This window comes from Cetorhinus maximus, chromosome 9 (genome assembly GCF_964194155.1).
Source record: "Cetorhinus maximus chromosome 9, sCetMax3.hap1.1, whole genome shotgun sequence".
NCBI lineage: Eukaryota > Metazoa > Chordata > Chondrichthyes > Lamniformes > Cetorhinidae > Cetorhinus > Cetorhinus maximus.
The window spans coordinates 97,002,727-97,022,521 of NC_135887.1; the positions used below are offsets into that span (position 1 = coordinate 97,002,727).

Below are 19,795 nucleotides of genomic sequence, written 5' to 3' on the forward strand. Positions count from 1 at the left end.
GTGAAATAAAATAGAGAGAAAAAATATAAATTGATACGTACCCAGCGGTTTCATAAATCTATTGTACGTAGTTATTAAAGCGGGAGAGGGTATTTGTTGCGAATAACGTAAGAGGAGGACGGTGATATGAAGTATATACTTTAGTTTAAAATATGGATCTGTATATGCAGAGAGCTCGGCGGGAAAGAACAGCAACAAGCCCGACTTTCCAAGATGGCGGCTTCGCCTGTGCTGGTTCAAGCCTTCGAACCGACGGATGCGGCTTGTTTTGACAATCCCAGCAACCTCTGCGCCGCGCTGCGCTGCGCCTGCCAATCATTCAGTAGCTCCGCCTTCTTCCCTTTTCTTTCCGCCCCTTTGGAACCGGAAGATCGATGCATTCTTCAGACAAACCACGCCCTCTCCCGACAAAGGGACCAATCGGCGAGGAGGATCTTCCCACCGACGTTCACAGACCCCGAGAAAGAAATCAGACGAGATTGTCCAATCAAAATGCGCGCTAAACCGTGACGCAACACAGCCCACCCACTCTCCCCAACCACCCAATCCCTCCAGGTTTGTGAGTAGGTAGAGCAGATGACAGTCAGGAAGCTGGCCGCTGTGAGTTTATTTTGGTGAAAACAAGGTTGGGGGGGAGAGAGAAAGTGTGATGCTTCAGGAAGAGAAATGACGGAAGTGTTTGAACGCAACCAAATCGTCAAATAGGGAGAAAATACAAACAGGAGAGCGTCATAAATAACCAATTTTCAATCAGGATAGGAGCCCTGTTTTAAAGATGCGATGTCTGTGTGGGTAGTTTTGTGAACAAGTTTGGTTCTTGTAAGGGGCTGCGTTTGTAAATCTATCCTTTTTTTGCATTCTGAGAATCGTATCTGTGATACTAGCCTTCTAATTGTACGTAACTATTTTAATACAATTATAGAATCATAATGATACCGCACAGAACGAGACCAAACGGTAAAGTTATGCAATTAGTCCCATTCTCCATTCTTTTTCCATGACCCTGTTTTTGCCTTCAACTATGTATCTAATTCTCCTCTGAATGTTAGTATTGAATCTGCTTGCACCACCTTTTAATGCAGCGCACTCCAGATCACAACTCGGTGTGAAAAAAAGTTTCCTCTGGTTCTATTAAAAATCACTTGTCCTATCTTTCCCCTTCTTGGAAATATGACTACCCGAACTATCTTTTCTTTAACAAAAACAAAAATACCTGGAAAAACTCAGCAGGTCTGACAGCATCTGCGGAGATGAATACAGTTAACGTTTCGAGTCCAAATGACTCTTCATCAGAACTAAGGAAAAATAGAAAAGAGGTGAAATATAAGCTGGTTTAAGGGGGGGGGGGGGGGGGGGGTGGGACAGGTAGAGCTGGATAGAGGGCCAGTGATAGATGGAGATTGCCAAAAGATGTCATAGACAAAAGGACAAAGAGGTGTTGACGGTGATGACATTAGCTAAGATATGTGCTAATGGTGACATTAAGGGTAGAAAGCAGGACGAGCAAGGTACAGATAGCCCTAGTGGGGTGGGGTGGGGGGGTGGGGGGAAGGGATCGAAATAGGCTAAAAGGTAGATAAAACAATGGGTGGAAATACATTTAAAAATAATGGAAATAGGTGAGAGAAGAAAAATATATATAAATTATTGGAAAAAGGGGGATCGAAAAGGGGTGGGGATGGAGGAGAGAGTTCATGATCTAAAGTTGTTGAACTCAATATTCAGTACGGAAGGCTGTAAAGTGCCTAGTTGGAAGGTGAGGTGCTGTTCCTCCAGTTTGCGTTGAGCTTCACTGGAACATTGCAGCAGGCTAAGGACGGACATATGGGTATGAGAGCAGGGTGGTGTGTTGAAATGGCAAGCGACAGGGAGGTCTGGGTCATGCTTGCGGACAGACCAAAGGTGTTCCGCAAAGCAGTCACCCAGTCTATGTTTGGTCTCTCCAATGTAGAGGAAACCGCATTGGGAGCAGCAAATGCAGTAGACTAAATTGAGGGAAGTGCAAGTGCTGCTTCACTTGAAAGGAGTGTTTGGGCCCTTGGACAGTGAGGAGAGGGGAAGTAAAGGGATAGGTGTTGCACCTTCTGTGGTTGCATGGGAAGGTGCTGTGGGAGGGGTTTGAGGTGTTGGGGGTGATGGAGGATTGGACCAGGGTGTCCCGGAGGGAATGATCCCTGCAGAATGCCGCTAGGGGAGTGAAGGGAAGATGTGTTTGGTGGTGTCATCATGCTGGAGTTGGCGGAAATGGTGGAGGATGATCCTTTGAATGCGGAGGCTGGTGGGGTGAAAAGTGAGGACAAGGGGGGACCCTATCATGGTTCTGGTAGGGAGAGGAAGGTGTGAGGGCGGATGCACGGGAGATGGGCATGCACACCAAGGTCCCTCTGACCCTCTGTACTTCCTAGCGTCCGACCATTTATTGTGTATTCCCTTGCAGTGTTCGTCCTTCCAAAATACAAAACCTCACACGTCTCAGGATTAAATTCCATTTGCCACTGCTCTGCCCGTCTTGCCAGCCCATCTATATCATCCTGTAATCTAAGGCTTTCCTCCTCACTACTTACGACACCACCAATTTTCGTGTTATCTGTGAACTTACTGATCATACCTCCTACATTCATGTCTAAATCATTAATGTACACTACAAACAGCAAGGGTGTTGGCACTGATCCCTGCGGTACACCACTCGTCACAGGCTTCCAATTGCAAAAACAACCTTCAACCATAACCCTCTGCCTCCTGCCACTAAGCCAATTTTGGATCCAATTTGCCAAATTGCCCTGGATCCCATGGGTGCTTACCTTCTTGACCATTCTCCCATGTGGTACCTTGTCAAAAGCCTTACTGAAGTCCATGTAGACTATATCAACTACACAACCCTCATCTGCACAACTAGTCACCTCGAAAAATTCAATCAAATTTGTTAGATATGATCTCCCCTTGACAAAGCCACGCTGAATATCCCTGATTAATCCCTGCCTCTCCAAGTGGAGAATAATCCTGTCCTTTTCCAATAATTTCCCAACTACTGATGTTAGACTCACTGGCCTGTAATTACCTGGTTTATCCTTACTACACTTCTTGAATAATGGTACCACATTCGCTGTTCTCCAGTCCGCTGGCACCTGTCCTGTGGCCAGAGAAGATTTGAAAATTAGTGTCATATAGCAGCCTGGGATACATCGTATCTGGGCCTGGGGATTTAGCCACTTTTAAGCCCATTAAAACCTCTAATACCTCCTCCCTTTCAATGCTAATTTGTTCAAGTACATCACAGACCCCTCCCTGATTTCTACACCTACATCGTCCTTCTCCATAGTGAACACTCAGAGGTCTACAGCACAGAAAAAGACCCTTCAGCCCGTCGAGTCTGCACCGGTCAAACAAGTACCTAACTATTATAATCCCATTTTCCAGCACTAGGCCCATAGCCTTGTATGCCATGGCATCGCAAGTGCACATCCAAATACTTCTTAAATGTTATGAGGGTTTCTGCCTCTACCACCCTTTCAGGCAGTGAGTTCCAGATTCCCACCATCCTCTGGGTGAAAAAATTCTTCCTCATCCCCTCTAAACCTCCTGCCACTTACCTTAAATCTATGCCCCCTGGTTATTGATCCCTCCACCAAGGGGAAAAGTTCCTTCCTGTCTACCCTATCTATGCCCCTCATAATTTTATACTCCTTAATCATGTCCCCCCTCAATCTCCTCTGCTCCAGGGAAAATAACCCCAGTCTATCCAATCTCTCCTCATAACTAAAACTCTCCAGCCCAGGCAACATCCTGGTAAATCTCCTCTGCACTCTCTCTAGTGCAATCATATCCTTCCTATGATGCAGATTCCAGAACTGCACGCAATACTCTAGCTGTGGCCTAACCAGCGTTTTATACGGTTCCAGCATAACCTCCCTGCTCTTATATTCTATGCCTCGGCTAATAAAGGCAAGTATCCCATATACTTTCTTAACTACCTTATCTACCTGTCCCTCTACCTTAAGGGACCGGTGGGCATGTACACCAGGTCCCCCTGATCCTTGGTTCTTCCCAGGGTCCTACCATTCATCGTGTATTCTTGTGCCTTGTTTGTCCTGCCCAAATGCATCACTTCACACTTATCCGGATTAAATTCCATTTGCCCCTGATCAGCCCATCTGACCAGCCCGTCTATATCCTCCTGTAATCTAAGGCTATCCTCCTCACTATTTACCACCCCACCAATTTTTGTGTCATCTGCGCACTTACTGATCAGCCATCCTACATTCAAGTCTAAATCGTTTATATATACCACAAACAGCAAGGGACCCAACACCAATTCCTGTGGAACCCCTCTGGACACAGGCATCCAGTCACAAAAACATCACCCTCTGCCTCCTGCCACTCAGCCAATTCTGGATCCAATTTGCCAAATTGCCTTGGATCCCATGGGCTCTTACCTTGTTATCAGTCTCCCATAAGGGACCTTATCAACAGCCTTGCTGAAATCCAAGTAGACTACGTCAAATGCATTGCCCTCATCTACACACCTGGTCACCTCTTTGAAAAATGCAATCAAATTGGTCAGACAAGACCTCCCCTTTACAAAACCATGCTGACTGTCCTTAATTAATCCCTGCTTCTCTAAGTGTAGATTAATTCTGTCCCTCAGAATTACTTCCAATAGTTTCCCCACTGCTGAGGTTAGACTGACTGGCCTGTAGTTCTCTGGTTTATCCCTTCCTCCCTTCTTGAATAACGGTACCACATTGGCTGTCCTCCAGTCCTCTGGCACCTCTCCTGTGGCCAGAGAGGTATTGAAAATTATTGCTAGCACCCGTGCTATCTCCTCCCTTGCCTCACGCAACAGCTTGGGATACATTTCAACCGGGCCTGGAGACTTATCTACTTTTAAGCCTGCCAGACCACTTGGAACCTCTGCCCTTTCTATGCTAATTTCTTTAATTAAATCACAGTCCTTCTGCCTGATTTCCATATCCATGTCGTCCCTCTCACTTGTGAACACCGACACAAAGTATTCATTTAGATCCCTACGTACGTCTTCCGGCTCCACACACAAATTACCACTATGGTCCTTAATGAGCCCTACTCTTTCCTTAGTTATCCTCTTACTCTTAGTGTACTTGTAAAATACCTTTGGATTTTCCTTTATTTTACCTGCCAATGATTTTTCATGCCCCCTTTTTGCTCTCCTAATTTCCTTTTTAAGTTCCTCCCGACACATTCTATACTCCTCTAAGGCTCCACTGTTCTGAGCCCTCAGTATCTGCCATAGGCCTCCCTTTTTCTCTTTATCCAATCCTGTATATCCCTCGACATCCAGGATTCCCTGGATTTGTTGGTCCCACCCTTTCTCTTTACTGGAATATGTTGGCCCTGTGCTCTCCCTATTTCCTTCTTGAATGAGTCCCACTGCTCTGATGCAGATTTACCTATAAGTAGCTGCTCACAGTTCTCTCTGGCCAAATCATATCTGATCTTAAGATCGGCCTTCCCCCAATTTTGAACTCTGATTTCTGGCCCATCCTTGTCCTTTGCCATATCAACCTTGAATCTAACGGAGTTATGATCAATATCTGCAAAACACTCCCCTACTCTACCACTTGCCTGGCTTCATTCCCTAAAATTAAGTCCAGGACTGCTCACTGTCTTGTAGGACCTTCTATGTACTGGCTTAAAAAGCTCTCCTGGGTCCATTTCAAGAATTCCGCTCCCTCTAAACCTATCTCACTATGGACTAACCCAGTTAATGTTGGGGAAGTTGAAATCCCCCACTATTACTACCCTATTATTTTTACACTTCTCTGAAATATCTGTTCTTCTATCTCTCTGACTATTTGGGGAGCTATAGTACACTCCCAGCAATGTGATTGCTCCTTTTTTGTTTTTCAGTTCTACCCATATGGCTTCATTTGAGAAGCCTTCTAAGATGTCATCCCTCCTTACTGCTGTAATTGATTCCTTGATCAATATTGCAATACCCCCTCCTCTTTTACCTCCTTCCCTGTCTTGCCTGAAGACCCCATATCCTAGAAAATTGAGCTGCCAATCCTGCCCCTCTCTCTCAGCCATGTCTCTGTGACGGCAATGACATCATACTTCCATGTGTTAATTTGTGCCCTTAACTCATCTGCCTTATTTGTCAGACTCCTTGCATTAAAATAAATACCATCCAACCTTGCCAAACACTCTTGTACTTAACTGGCCTATAATTTCTATGCCTTCTAGACTCACTTGCTCTCTCTTCTAATTTTGGCTGTGCATCTCTCCCTACTGAACCTCCTCTCAGGATCCCTTCCCCCGGCCAAGTTAGTTTAAACCCTCCCCAACAGCACTAGCAAAGCTCCCTGCAAGAATGTTGGTCCTATTCCGGTTCAGATGCAACCCGTCCGCCTTGTACAGGTCCCACCGCCCCCAGAAACGGTTACAATGTCCCATAAATCTAAAGCCCTCCCTCCTGCACCATCTCTCCAGCCACACATTCATCTGAACTAACCTCCTATTTCTATGCTCACTAGCGTGTGGCACCGTAAGTAATCCAGAGATTACTACCTTTGAGGTCCTGTTTTTAAATCTGTTTCCTAGCTCCCTAAATTCTGCTTGCAGGACCTCATCCCTCTTTTTACCTATGTCATTGGTACCAATATGTACCACAATCTCTGTCTGTTTGCCCTCCCCCTTTAGAATGCCCTGCAGCCATTCAGTGACATCCTTGACCCTGGCACCAGGGAGGCAACATACCATCCTGGAGTCACGTCTACGGCCGCAGAAACACCTGTCTGTTCCCCTTACTACCGAGTCTCCTACCACTATTTCTCTTCCCCTCTTTTTCCTCCCCCCCCCCACTGTGCAGCTGAGCCACTCACAGTGCCATGAGCGTGGCTGCACTCCCCAGAGGAACCGTCACTCTCACCGTTTTCCAACACAGAAAAACAGTTCTCGAGCAAGATGCACCCTAGGGATTTCCTGACTACCTGCCTGATACCTTCCTTCTGACTTATGGTCACCCATTCCCTCTCTGCACTTCCGTAAGCTGCGGGGTGACCACATCTAAAAACGTGCCATCCACGAAACTCTCAACCTCGTGGATGCACCTCAGTGCCTCCAGCTGCCACTTAAGCTCTGAAACTCGGAGCTCAAGTAGCTGCAGCTGGTGGGACTTCCTGCACACATGGTCAGTCAGAGCGCAAGGAGCATGTAGGACTTCCCACATGTTGCAGGCGGTACATAACTTGGGACTGAGCTGTCCTGCCCTGTCTCTAATTGAAAAAAACCCTTACTTTAAGTTAAGTTAAATTATTTATGTACTTTAAATAAAAACTAGAACCCTTACCTTTGCTTAGCTTAATCTATTTTAAACTGGAGAAAAAAAAACTGGAGAAAAACACTTACCCACTATTCACCAATCAGCTCTCACCTTTGTGCTGACCAAACTTTTTGAAGTGACTGCTTCACCATGATGCTGACTGCAGGACACTCTTCCCAGACTGCTTCACAGTGATGCTGACTGCAGAACACTCTTCCATCATTTAAAACCACACCTACGTCCTCCAGCTCCACGCATAGTTTGCCACTTTGGTCCCTAATGGGTCCTACTCTTTCCCTGGTTATCCTTTTGCCCTTAATATATTTATAAAATGCCTTGGGATTTTCCTTTATCTTGCCCACCAGTGTTTTTTCCTGCCCCCTCTTAAATGGGGAGAAACTTCAGAATACTTCAGTGCAGAGGGATCTGGGTGTCCTCATGCATGAATTGCTGAAAGCTGGTATGCAGGTACAGCAGGTAATAAGGAAGGCACATGGAATTTTGGAATTTATTGCTAAAGGAATAGAATATAAAAATAGGGAAGTGTTGTTGCAACTGTACAAGGCATTGGTGAAACCGCACCTGAAGTACTGTGCACAGTTTTGGTCCCCTTACTTGAGGAAGGATGCAGTTGCATTGGAGGCAGTTCAGAGGAGGTTCACTAGATTGATTCCAGAGATGCGGGGCTTGTCTTATGAGGAGAGATTGAGCAGTTTAGGCCTATACTCGCGAGAGTTTAGAAGGATGAGAGGAGATATAATTGAGGTATATAAGATGCTAAAGGGGATAGACAAAGTAGACGTGGAATAGATGTTTCCCCTTGTGGGGCATTCTAGAATGAGAGGCCATAGTTTTAGGCTAAGGGGTGGTCGATTTAAATCAGAGATGAGGAGGAATTACTTTTCTCAAAGGGTCGTGAATTTGTGGAATTCATTACCTCAGAGTGCAGTGGATGCCGGGACGCTGAATAAATTTAAGGAGGAGATAGACAGATTTTTAATTAGTAACGGGTTGAAAGGTTATGGAGAGTGGGCAGGAAATTGGAGTTGAGGCCGCAACGAGATCAGCCATGATCGTATTGAATGGTGGGGCAGGCTCGAGGGGCTGAATTGCCTACTCCTGCTCATGGTTCTTATGTTCTTATGTTCTCTTCCCTCTCCTAATTACTTTTTTTAAGTACCCCCCTACACTTTCTATACCCCTCCAAGGCTTCCGCTGTTTTCAACCCTCTGTAACTGCCATAAGCCTCCTTTTTTTCCCTTATCCAATCCTTTATATCCCTTGATATCCAGGGTTCCCTGGACTTGTTGGTCCTACCCATCACCTTTACGGGAACATGTTGGCCCTGAATTTTCACTATTTCCTTTTTGAATAACTCCCACTTGTCTGATGTGGACTTTCCTACAAGTAGCTGCTCCCAGTCCACTTTGGCCAGATCCTGTCTTATCATATTGAAGTTGGCTTTCCCACAATTCAGGACTTTTATTTCCAGTCCATCTTTGTCCTTTTCCATAACTACCTTAAATCTTACAGAGTTATGGTCACTATCCCTGAAATGCTCCCCCACTGACACTTCTACCACTTGCCGGCTTCATTCCCTGAGATTAGGTCCAGTACCACCCCTTCTCTTGTAAGACTTCCTACATGCTGGCTCAAAAAGTTCTCCTGGATGCACTTTAAGAATTCCGCCCCAGTCTACAGTAGGATAATTAGGGTCCCACATTATAGCTGCTCAATAACTCTTGCACCTCTTTGTAATTTCCTTGCAAATCTATTGCTTTGTATGTTTCCCAGTAGTTGGGGCCTATAGAATACAGCCAGTAATGTAATGGTACCTCAATTGTTCCTCAGTTCTAACCAAATTGATTCTTTCCTTGACCCCTCCAGGACATCTCTCTCCATAGTGGAGATGTTCTCTTTAATCAATACTGCCAACCCTCCTCCTTTCTTTCATTTGCTAGCTTTCCTGAACACCTTGTATCCAAGAGTATTTAGTACCCAGTCCTGCCCTTTTTTGATCAAAGTCTCCCTTATCGCCACAACACCATATTTCCTTGTGTCTATCTGGATCAGCAGTTCACCCTCCTTATTTATCACACAACACATTCAAATACATGCACAGTAAACTTAATTTAGACTAACATTCCCTTTTAACCTGACCCCACCTAAAACCTTACTATTTATGACTCTGGTGCTATCTGTTTTTTCCAATTGTCTGTGTTCCTTGGTTTTCCTCTTTAGTATTACCTCCTGGTTCCACACTCCTAGAAAGTTAATTTAAACCCTCTCCAATAGCAATAGCAAATTACCTTGCAAGGACATTGGATTTCAGCTCTGTTCAGGTTGCAACCTGTTCGACTTGTACAGTTGCCATCTTACCCCAATGTCCCAGGAGTCTAAAGTCCTCCCTCCTATATCATCTCTCCAGCCACACATTCATCTTCTTTATTCTCCTATTTCCATACTTACTTGTGCATGGTACTGGAGTAATCTGGAAATTACTACCTTTGAGGTTTTGTTTGTAATTTTCTTTCCTGCTTCCCTAAACTCAACCTGGAGGATCTCATCCCTCTTTCTACCTATGTCATTGGTACCAAGATGATCCACAACTGCCAGCTGCGCACCTTCTCCTCCCCCCACCCCCCCCCAACCCAGAGTGCTCTGCAGCTGCTGAGTGACATCCAAGACCCTGGGACCAGGGAGGTAACATACCATGCTAGATTCATGCCTGCAACCGGAGAACCACCTGTCTATTCCCGTAATTACAAATCTCCTATCCCCATTGGAAAAGCAATCTCCCTGCTGTCCCGCAGTACACCTGAATCAGCTGTAGTGCTGGCTACACACACTATCATTCTCACCAGTTTCTTGAAGTGACTACTGGTTGGAGATTGAGATACACTCAAGACACTCCTGCACTACCTATCTGGTCCTTCTCGACTGCCTTACAGTCACTCATTCCCTCTTTGCCTGCATACTCTTAAGCTGTGGGGTGACATGCTATCCGCAAAATCCTCAGCCTCACGGATGCGCTGCAGTGCCACCAGCTGCTGCTCAATCTCCGAAATCCAAAGCTCAAGCACCCCCCAGCTGTTGACACTTCATGCACATGCACAATTCCAGGACACGAGAAGCATCCTGGAATTCCCACATGGAACAGAATGTGCACTCCAGGGGATCTAGCACCCTGCCATGCCTTTATTTATTAGACTATTACACGTATGTCCTAAATAAAGAATGGCTGACCAGCTGTTCACCAATCAAGTGCTTCTCTTGTGCCAACATTTTTTTTAATGGAGGTTAACTGAAATGTTTTATGTAACTTCTATTATTTGAAAACCATAGATTTACTGAATAATTCAAAACTCTTTAGTATTATTATCCCTTATTATGTAATTATGTATAGCTGTTTTGATAAATTTAGACTTGATTTAATTTTGTTGCATGCAGCCTAATTACTGGATCCCAAATTAGCCCTTTAAATTGTTTGTGTTTGACAGAGATATAACCATCAGACAAAGAATTTGACGCTGAATTAGCAAATAATACCAAAGTTTATTGAACATAAGCAAAATGAAACAACAATACACTTATCAATTAACCAAAGACTGATCAATTAGCTAAAGACTTACCAATCAACTTACTTCATGAACTAAAACGTAACAAATAAGGGAAAGCAAAAGTAAAGCATCCCTATCAACAGAACCCTGCAGATTTCACAACTTCATTTTCTACTCTAGATCAGATTAATTAATTGAACACTAATTGTAATTATAGGATAAATAATAAAATTCACTTTCATTTTAGACTAATCAATCAAGTCTAATGTTATACATAATTAATTTAGATTAAATTAAAAGCTTTCCGGAAAACTCACCCCAACTGACTTCTTGTCCTGTGGTGTCACTTAACGATTTATTTTCCTCCTGTTCAGTTCAGGCTCATTGCTTACAGCCTGATCAATTGGCTCCCAGCCTGCTACAACACACTCTTAAAGGCTCCTCTCTCCTGCTGTGTTTTGCTGATCTGCCACTATTTCCCGCGCAGTTTATAAACCCTCATCTCTGCTGCAGGTCTTGGTGGTTCCAGCGTTGTTTTAAAAGGCTTCTTTCTCCCACTGTTTTACTGGTCTGCCGCTGAGGACGTTGCACACATTATTTTTAAAGGTTCCTATCTCAAGCTGTGCTTTGCTGCTCTGTCTAGAACGCCCTGGATGATGAAAGAGATAGAGAGTGAGAGGAAGCAGAAAAGGGGGTGCATATAACTGTATATTTAAAAAGGCCGTTCTGATAAATTTGGACTTTATTCAATTTAGTTGCATGCAGCCTAATTACTGGATCCCGAATTACCCCTTTAAACTGTTTGTGTTTGACAGAGGTTTAACCATCAGACAAAGACTCAGACACTGAATTAGCAAATAATACCAAAGCATATTGAACTTAAGCAAAATGAAACAATACACTTATAAGTTAGCCAAAGACTATTCAATCAACAAAAGACTTATCAATCAACCATACTCAATGAACTAAAACTTATCAACTAACAAGTGGAAACAAATGTAAAGCATACTTATCAACAAAACTCCACAGACTTCACAACTTTAAATGGATGGCCAATCCTGAAGAAGTGGAAAACAACCTCAACCCTTCGTACTGATAGGTGTTCACATCTGCCTCCAAAGAGCACTGCATCTTCCTAAGATCCAATGTAACGAACGCCAATACTTACCTTAAGTTTAAACTGAAGTAGCAGTTCAGGAACTACAGTTCCCAGCGGACCTTGGACTTCAGTACATGCGCTAGCCAGGAAATGGCCGCACATGCACAGTTTGTTGATTTCACATTCTTTAGGCCGGGAAACAATCCTGCGCACATGCGGAGGAGAAAAGGAAGCAAAGAAGTGAAACGGCACAAAACAGCAGATCAGGTGACCTGAACCGGAGTGCCATTAGAGAGGAGGTGTCTCAGGGAGCAGGACACGGGGAGGGGGACAGGGAGAAGGTCCCAAACCAAGAAGATCCCAAACCAGGGAGTGGGACAGAAAGAGGTCCAGGAGAAAGTCCCAGACAGGGACAAAGGCAGGGATCAGAGATAGATACCATTGAGTCAGGATAAACGGCAGGAGCAGAGGAAAAGGCTCCAAGTTAAAGAAGCTGCGGGGAGCAGAATCTTTGAAGCGAAACAGGCTTGAGAGAAGCCCTGAAGCCTTTTGGAGCAGTGGTGTTCTGCTTGGCATGGTTAAGGATCTGAAATTGTGCTTGGAAGGTGAAACTTGAGTGTACTTGGAGATCCAAGGGAAAGGAATCACGAAAGGTGAGATTGGAACCTTGGAGGTGGACCCTTGTTGAAGCTGTCGAATGGGAGCGACATTTGGAGAGAATTCCAGAGTGATTTCTTCAGTTGTGGAGATTGGAAGCCCTTGTGAGAAAGACAGAGTTTCAGTGAGACCAGTTAGCTCACAGTGTGACAAGCACCTGTGTGGGGTGTTGAGAAATGCATAGAATCTGCTTTGGTTGCACCTGTCATTTACTTTGGAGTGTGGTGTGTCTGGCCACAGTTTACCAGTTGGTTCACATGTACTGCATACTTACCCTTATCATTAAAGTATAAGATATGGTAATTTGTTTTATTTTTCTTAATTTTTATGTGTCTGTAAAGGTATAGCTGAGTTGAAAGAATAGTGAATATTTGAATCATTTTCTTGTGTTCGTATTGAGATCTTTCCAACCTTTTTGTCTGGTGTAATATAGTTAATTTTTCTTGTTTAATAAATGTTTTATATTTTGTGTTATAAGTTCATCAGTAGACTCCTGTGAATTTTCTCATTAACTTTCCACCACGGTTTCAAAAAAAAGTTAGGATCTATCAAGTCAGATTCCTGTCTAGAATCTTACTTGTCCAGTAATAACATCAGCTGGGATCGTAACACCAAGGTGACAGGAATTTGCCTCTGTCCCTGGCCCACTACCACTATCATGATATCTGCACTGTCAGGAATCCCACCTTTGTCCCCAACAAACTAGACCAGCATCCCTTCACTTGGTGTAGGCAACAAGAGGGTTCCCGTAACCCCTTTTTATACCTAAAAAGATGTGCCACCCCACCCTAGGCCATGTTGTTAGAAATAGCTAACTGGTCAATAATGTTGTACAGGTTAATTTCAGTGGTTCTGCCTAATGAGCACATTGCCTTAAACTTAAAGTTGCTTCAGGATGAACTCTTTATCTTAATGCCTTTACAAGCATCCCATTCATTAGACCAAGACTGAGTCATCCAAGGCCAGTGTGTTCTTGATAGACCAATGCTGGATAGTGTAGATTTCTTTCTCACAGTTTGTGCTATAGCACGTTTAAGTTTCAAAATTAAAATCCTAACATAGGAATATTATTAGAAAATACAGAAATAATATGATCCGTCTCTTATTATCTATTTGGTTAATTACTGATCCTTCAATTACAAGGTCATTGAGGTGCTTCCTTCTTATACAAGTATCTGTTGCCAGTTGGTGACCACTTCATAGTACTTTATTAGGTTAGCTTGTAGTAAAAGGCTAGCAACATCAACATGGCTTCCTTTCTGCCCATGTTTTTGTAAATTATCTATTATGATAGAAAGGTCAAGTTAAGCAAGAACACTAAATCCTACTAAAATGAAATCTAAAATCTAGGCCAGCTTACGGTGACAGATGTCAGGTGGATAATACTATTGATAACCAAGCTGAATAGAGAAGGTTCAATGGGCAAGTGATAAAACAAATAAAGGGAACAAAAAAGTGTTTGAGAACAGACTGGCAGCTAACATAACAGAGGATCCAAAAGTCTTCTATAGGCATATAAAGAGTAAAAGGGTGGTAAAAAGGGCCAGTTATGGATCTAAAAGGGGATTTGAGCTTGGAGGCAAGGGCCATGGCTGGGGTATTAAATTAGTACTTTGTATCCTTTACCAGGGAAGATGCTGCCAAAGTCACCGTGAAAGAGGAGGTAGTTGAGACGACGCATGGGCTAAAAATTGATAAACAGGATGTATTAGAAAGGCTGGCTGTACTTAAAGCTGACACATTACCAGGACCGGATGAAACATAGCTAAGGATACTGAGGGAAGTAAAGGTAGAATTTGCCGGGAGATTGGCCATAATATACCAATTGTCCTTAGGTACAGGGTGTTACCAGAGGAGTGGAGAATTGTAAGTGTTACACCCTTGTTCAAAAAAGGTCTAAGGATAAACCCAACAACTACGGGCCAATCAGTTTAGTCTCAATGAGGGAAAAGTTTGGGAACGATAATTTGAGAATAAAGTTAATAGCTACTCAGACAAATGCGGATTAATTAAGGAAAACCCGTACAGATTTGTTAAGAGCACATTTAACTAACTTGGTTAAGCTTTTTGATGAGGTAATAGAGAGGGTTAATGAGGATAATGCAGTTGATGTGGTGTGCATGGACTTCCAAAAGACATTTGATAAAATGCCGTATTTTTGCTTGTCAGCAAAATTAGAATCCATAGAATAAAAGGGACAGGAGCAGCATGGATATGAAATTGGCTGAGTGACAGGAAGCAGAGGGTAGTTGTGAATGGTTGCTTTTTGGACTGGAGGAAGGTGTATAGTGGAGTTCCCCAGGGCTCAGTGTTAGGAACCTAGCTTTTCTTGATAGATATTAATGACCTTGAGTTGGATGTACAGGGCACAATTTCAAAATTTGGGGATAACACAAAACTTGGAAGTTTTGTGAATCATGAAGAGGATAGTGAGAAAATCCTAGAAGACATAGACAGAATGGTGGAATAGGCAGACAAGGGGCAGAGGAAATTTAATTCAGAGAGGTGTGGTGACTCATACTGGTAGGAAGAATGAGGAGAGAATATAAAATAAAAGGTACAATTTTAAAGAGGAAGTGGAGGGAGCTGGGGTATATGTGCATAAACCTTTGAAGGTGGCAGGGTAGGTTGAGAAAGCAGCTAAAGCATAAGGGATCCTGGGCTTCAAAAATAAGGACATAGAATACAAAAGCAAAAATCTTGTGATAAACCTGCATAAAACACTAGTTTGACCTCAGCTAGAGTATTGCGTCCAGTTCTGGACAACACACTTCAGGAAGGAAGTGAAGGCATTAGAGAGGGTGCAGAAAAAAAAATCACAAGCATGGCTCTAGGGATGATGAACTTCAATTAGGCAGAGAGATTTGAGAAGCTGGGGGTGTTCTCTTTGGAGCAGAGAAGACTAACAGGAAATTTGATTGAGGTGTTCGAAATCATGAGGGGTCCAAATAGATGTGTAGGAACTGATCCCATTGGCGGAAGGATTGTGAACCAGAAGACATTGATTTAGGGTGATTGACTAAGGAAGCAACGTCAACATGAGGAAAAACATTTTTTACGCAACAAGTGGTTAAGATCTGAAATGCACTGCCTGAGAGTGTAACGGAGGCAGATTCAATCATGGCTTTCAAACAGGGATTGAATATTTATTTGAAGAGAAAAAAATTGCAGGCCTACAGGGAAAAGTCACGGAATTGGAGCAAGGTGAGTTGCTCTTGCAGACAGCCTCCACAGACGTGATGGGCCAAATGGCCTCCTGTGTTGTAACCGTTCTATGATTCTATGAAGTTAAATTGATGGCCTCTGATTACTGACCCAACTGCCACCTGAAAAAAGTTTCCCTTTATTTATTCTGTCAAAACTTTTCATGATTTTGAACACCTCTAAACCTTTGCTGCTGTATGGAGACAACCCTAGCTTCTCCAGTATCTCCACATAACTGAAGTCCTTCACCAGAGTTAAGAGGTGCTGTGATACAGCAAAGATTAAGGACCCTGACAACATCACAACTGTTGTTCTGAAGATTTGTGCTCCAGAAATAGTCACACCCCTAGCCAAGTTGTACCAGTACAGCTACAATAGTGTCATTTACCCAACAATGTGTAAAATGACCAAAGAATGTCCTCTCCACAAATAGCAGAACATGTATAATCCTGCCAATTACCACACCATCAGTCTACTTTCAATCATCAGCAACATGATGAAAGGTGTCATCGATGATGTTATCAAGCAGCATTCCCTCAGCAATAACCTGCTCATCATTGCTCTGTTTATGTACCTCCAGGGCCACTTATTTCCAGACCCCATTACAGCCTTGGCTCAAACATGGATGAAAGTGCTGAATTCCAGGGGTGAGTTGAGAGTGACTGCCCTTGACATCAAGGAAGCTTTTGACTGAGTGTGGCATTAAGCCAGAATTCAAGTCAATGGGCCCCTCCATCATTTGGAGTCATACCTAGCACAAAGGAAGATGGTTGTGGTTTTTGGAGGTCAATCATTTCAGCCCCCAGACAACACTGCAGGAGTTCCTCAGGGTAGTGTCCTGGGCCCAGCCATTTGTAGCTGCTTCATCAATTACCTTCCCTCCAACATAAGTTCAGAGGTATAGATGTTCATTGATGATTGCACAGTGTTCAGTATCATTTGCAACTCAGACACTAAAGTAGTTGATACCCACATGCAGCAAGATCTAGACAATATTTAGGCTTGGATTGATAACTGGAAAGTAACATTCAATCTACACAAGTGCCAGGCAATTACCATCTCCAACAAGAGACAATCTAACTATGCCACTTTGACATTCAATGGCATTATCAGCTCTGAGTCCCCCACCATGCTGGGGCTTACCATTGACCAGAAATTTAATTGGATTTTCCATATAAATACTGTGGCTATTGTGGCTGAGAATTCTGCAGTGAATAATTCATCTCCCAACTCCCCAAAACCTGTTCACCATCTACAAGGCATAGGTCAGGAGTGTGATGGAATATTCTCCACTTACCTGGATGAGAACAGGTCCAACAACCCAAGAAGTTCAACACCATCCAGAAAAAAGCAGACCACTTGATCAGCACCCTAACCTATGCCTTAAACATTCACTCTGTCCACCACTGGCGCACAGCAACAACAGTACGTACCATACAAGGTGTATGGCAGCACCTTCTAAACTCACCATCTCTACCACCTGGAAGAACAAAGGCAGCATATGTATGTAATGGTTTGGAGTTGGTGAATCTGAACGTTTTGAGTATGAGAAGCACATTGTATTCAAAAGTTGGTGTGAGGGATTTTAAAGTGGCGAGAATGCAAAAATGGCTGTATCCACGGGTAAGACTTTTTTGGAAGTAGAAGATATAACTCTGAATGGCTTACAAAAAGTATCTAAGGGTAAGTTAACATATTTGGTGGATAAGTTTCAGTTGAGGTTACCTGTACGGACAAAGACAACAGATATAGTTGAAGTGATAGCACAGCATTTGAAGTTCAAAGTGATACCTGACGCTATTGATTCACAGCTGGAGGTAGTGACTCTTAAGTTACAAATGGAGAAGCTTGAATTGAACAAATAATGGAAATGAAACAACTTGAACTCGAGGCAGCAGAAAAAGAAAGGGTAGAGAAAGAGAGAAAAAAAAAGTGTATTTCAAAGAGAAACAGAAATGCAAAAACTCGACCTCCAGAGGGAAAAGTTAGCAATAAAGGAGAGAGAGAAGGAAAGAGAAAGAGAATACCAGCTTAAAAAGCTTGACTTTAAAAAAGAGACCTCAGATGCTGAGGAAGGCTCTGATGATGAAAAAAACCTTCAGCCTAAAACCCAGTGGGGAGATGTTTAAATTTGTGCAAGCTCTTCTGAAGTTTGAAGAAAGATTTATAGGCATTCTTTATTTCATTTGAGAAGATAGCTAAACAGATTAAATGGCCACAAGAAATCTGGACATTGGGTATTTGTTTGCAATTTACCCAAAGGAGTTCTGAGGAGTAGGCTGCAGAAATGTTTAAAGTTTTTGTATATGATGGGGAAGTCTTTCCACATGTACAGGGTGGATCAGGTAAAGATTTTAAGATTTTAAGAGACACATGGGCTAGTCAATCCTTAATGTTATGGGATAGTGATATTTGTTGTTCAGAGGGAGTTTTTCAGGAACAGGTGATAATAAGTGGAGTTCATGGAGATGCTAAACTTATTCCATTGTGGAGGGTAAATATAAAGAGTAAGTGGAAAACAGGTGAGGTAATTGTTGGAGTAGTGGAAAAATTGCCCAATGTAGGGGTTCAATTTATTTTAGGTAATGATATAGCTGGGTCACAGATGTGGGTGATGCCTATGATATTTGATCACCCTGTAGTGGTGCATTCAACAGCAGTGTTACGGAAAGAGCATCCCAGATTGTGTTGTAAAGAGATCGCAAGCTCAAAGATTGAAACAGGAAGAAGAGGAAATGAAAAGGCAGAGAAAAGGTGTTGAAGTTCATATAGCTGATACTACCTTTGATAAGATTGCTCAGGAAGAGAGAATGGAAGAGAATAAAGCTGAAATGTTTGGCTCAAGGCAGTTGGTAGAGCTAGAACAAAAGGATCCATGAATAAAGCAGTTATATCAGACAGCTTACTCAGAAACAGAGACAGAATGTGTTCCAGAATGTTATTATCTTAAGGGTAATGTGTTAAAGAGAAAGTGGTGACCATATCACGTTTCAGTAGATGAAAAATGGATGGAAGTGCATCAGATTGTTATAACATCTGGATATAGAAATGAGATACTAAGCATAGCTCATGAAATTCCAATAGGGGGACATTTAGGAATTAGAAAGTCACAGTCAAAAATACAAAAACATTTTGATTGGCCTGGTTTACATCGAGATGTAGTCAAATTCTGTAGAACATGTCACTCATGTCAGGTGATAGGGAAACCACAAGCAGTGATTAAGCTGGCACCTTTAATTCCAATTCAAGCATTTTAGGAACCTTTTACTAGGGCCATGATTGATTGTGTAGGTCCCCTCCCTAAGACTAAAAGTGGAAATAAATACTTGCTGTATTCAATGTTTCCTTAAGCGATACCTTTGAGAAATATTACGGCAAAGAGAACTGTGAAAGAATTGACTAAATTTTTACAAGGTCTGGCTTGTCAAAAGAAATACAATCAGGCCAGGGTTCAAATTTCATGTCACAGCTGTTTAAGGAAATAATGAACAGTTTTGGGATAAAATAGTTTAAGTCAACAGCTTACCATCCTGAATCACAAGAGGCTTTGGAAAGATGGCATCAAACTTTAAAAACCATGATGAGGGCTTATATTCAAGACTATCCACAGGATTGGGATGGGGGAATTCCATTCTTGTTATTTGCCATTAGGGATGCTCCTAAAGCATCAACTGGATTCAGTCTTTTTGAATTAGTCTATGGTCATTAGGTGAGGAGACCAATAACATTGATTCATGAGAAACTGGTGGGTCAAAATTTGGAAACTACTCCCCTGGATTATGTATCAAACTTCAGAGAAAGATTGAACAGAGCATGTGAGTTAGCTAGGGAACACTTAAAGATATCACAGCAAGTGATGAAAGTGAAGGCAGATAGGAGAGCCACAGGTCATAGTCTTGTTGTTGGGGAAAAAGTTACCAGTACTGGGTGAATCATTAAAGGTAAGGTTTAGCGGGCCTTACAGGATTGAAAAGA

General features: G+C 42.8%; 1 protein-coding gene across 4 annotated transcripts in view; it reads right to left on the bottom strand.

The window, feature by feature from the left end:
• The window catches only part of LOC144684844 (serine/threonine-protein phosphatase 6 regulatory subunit 3-like), a 112,704-nt gene extending 112,413 nt beyond the window's left edge, over positions 1 to 291 (bottom strand). For 3 of the 4 annotated variants that reach the window (XM_078549149.1, XM_078549148.1, XM_078549146.1), the window contains exon 1: positions 42 to 291. The gene's annotated coding sequence lies outside the window, so the exon portion shown is untranslated. The remainder of the gene's footprint in view (positions 1 to 41) is intronic. The other variant, XM_078549147.1, reaches the window with a different exon arrangement.
• Positions 292 to 19,795: the final 19,504 nt, after the last annotated feature.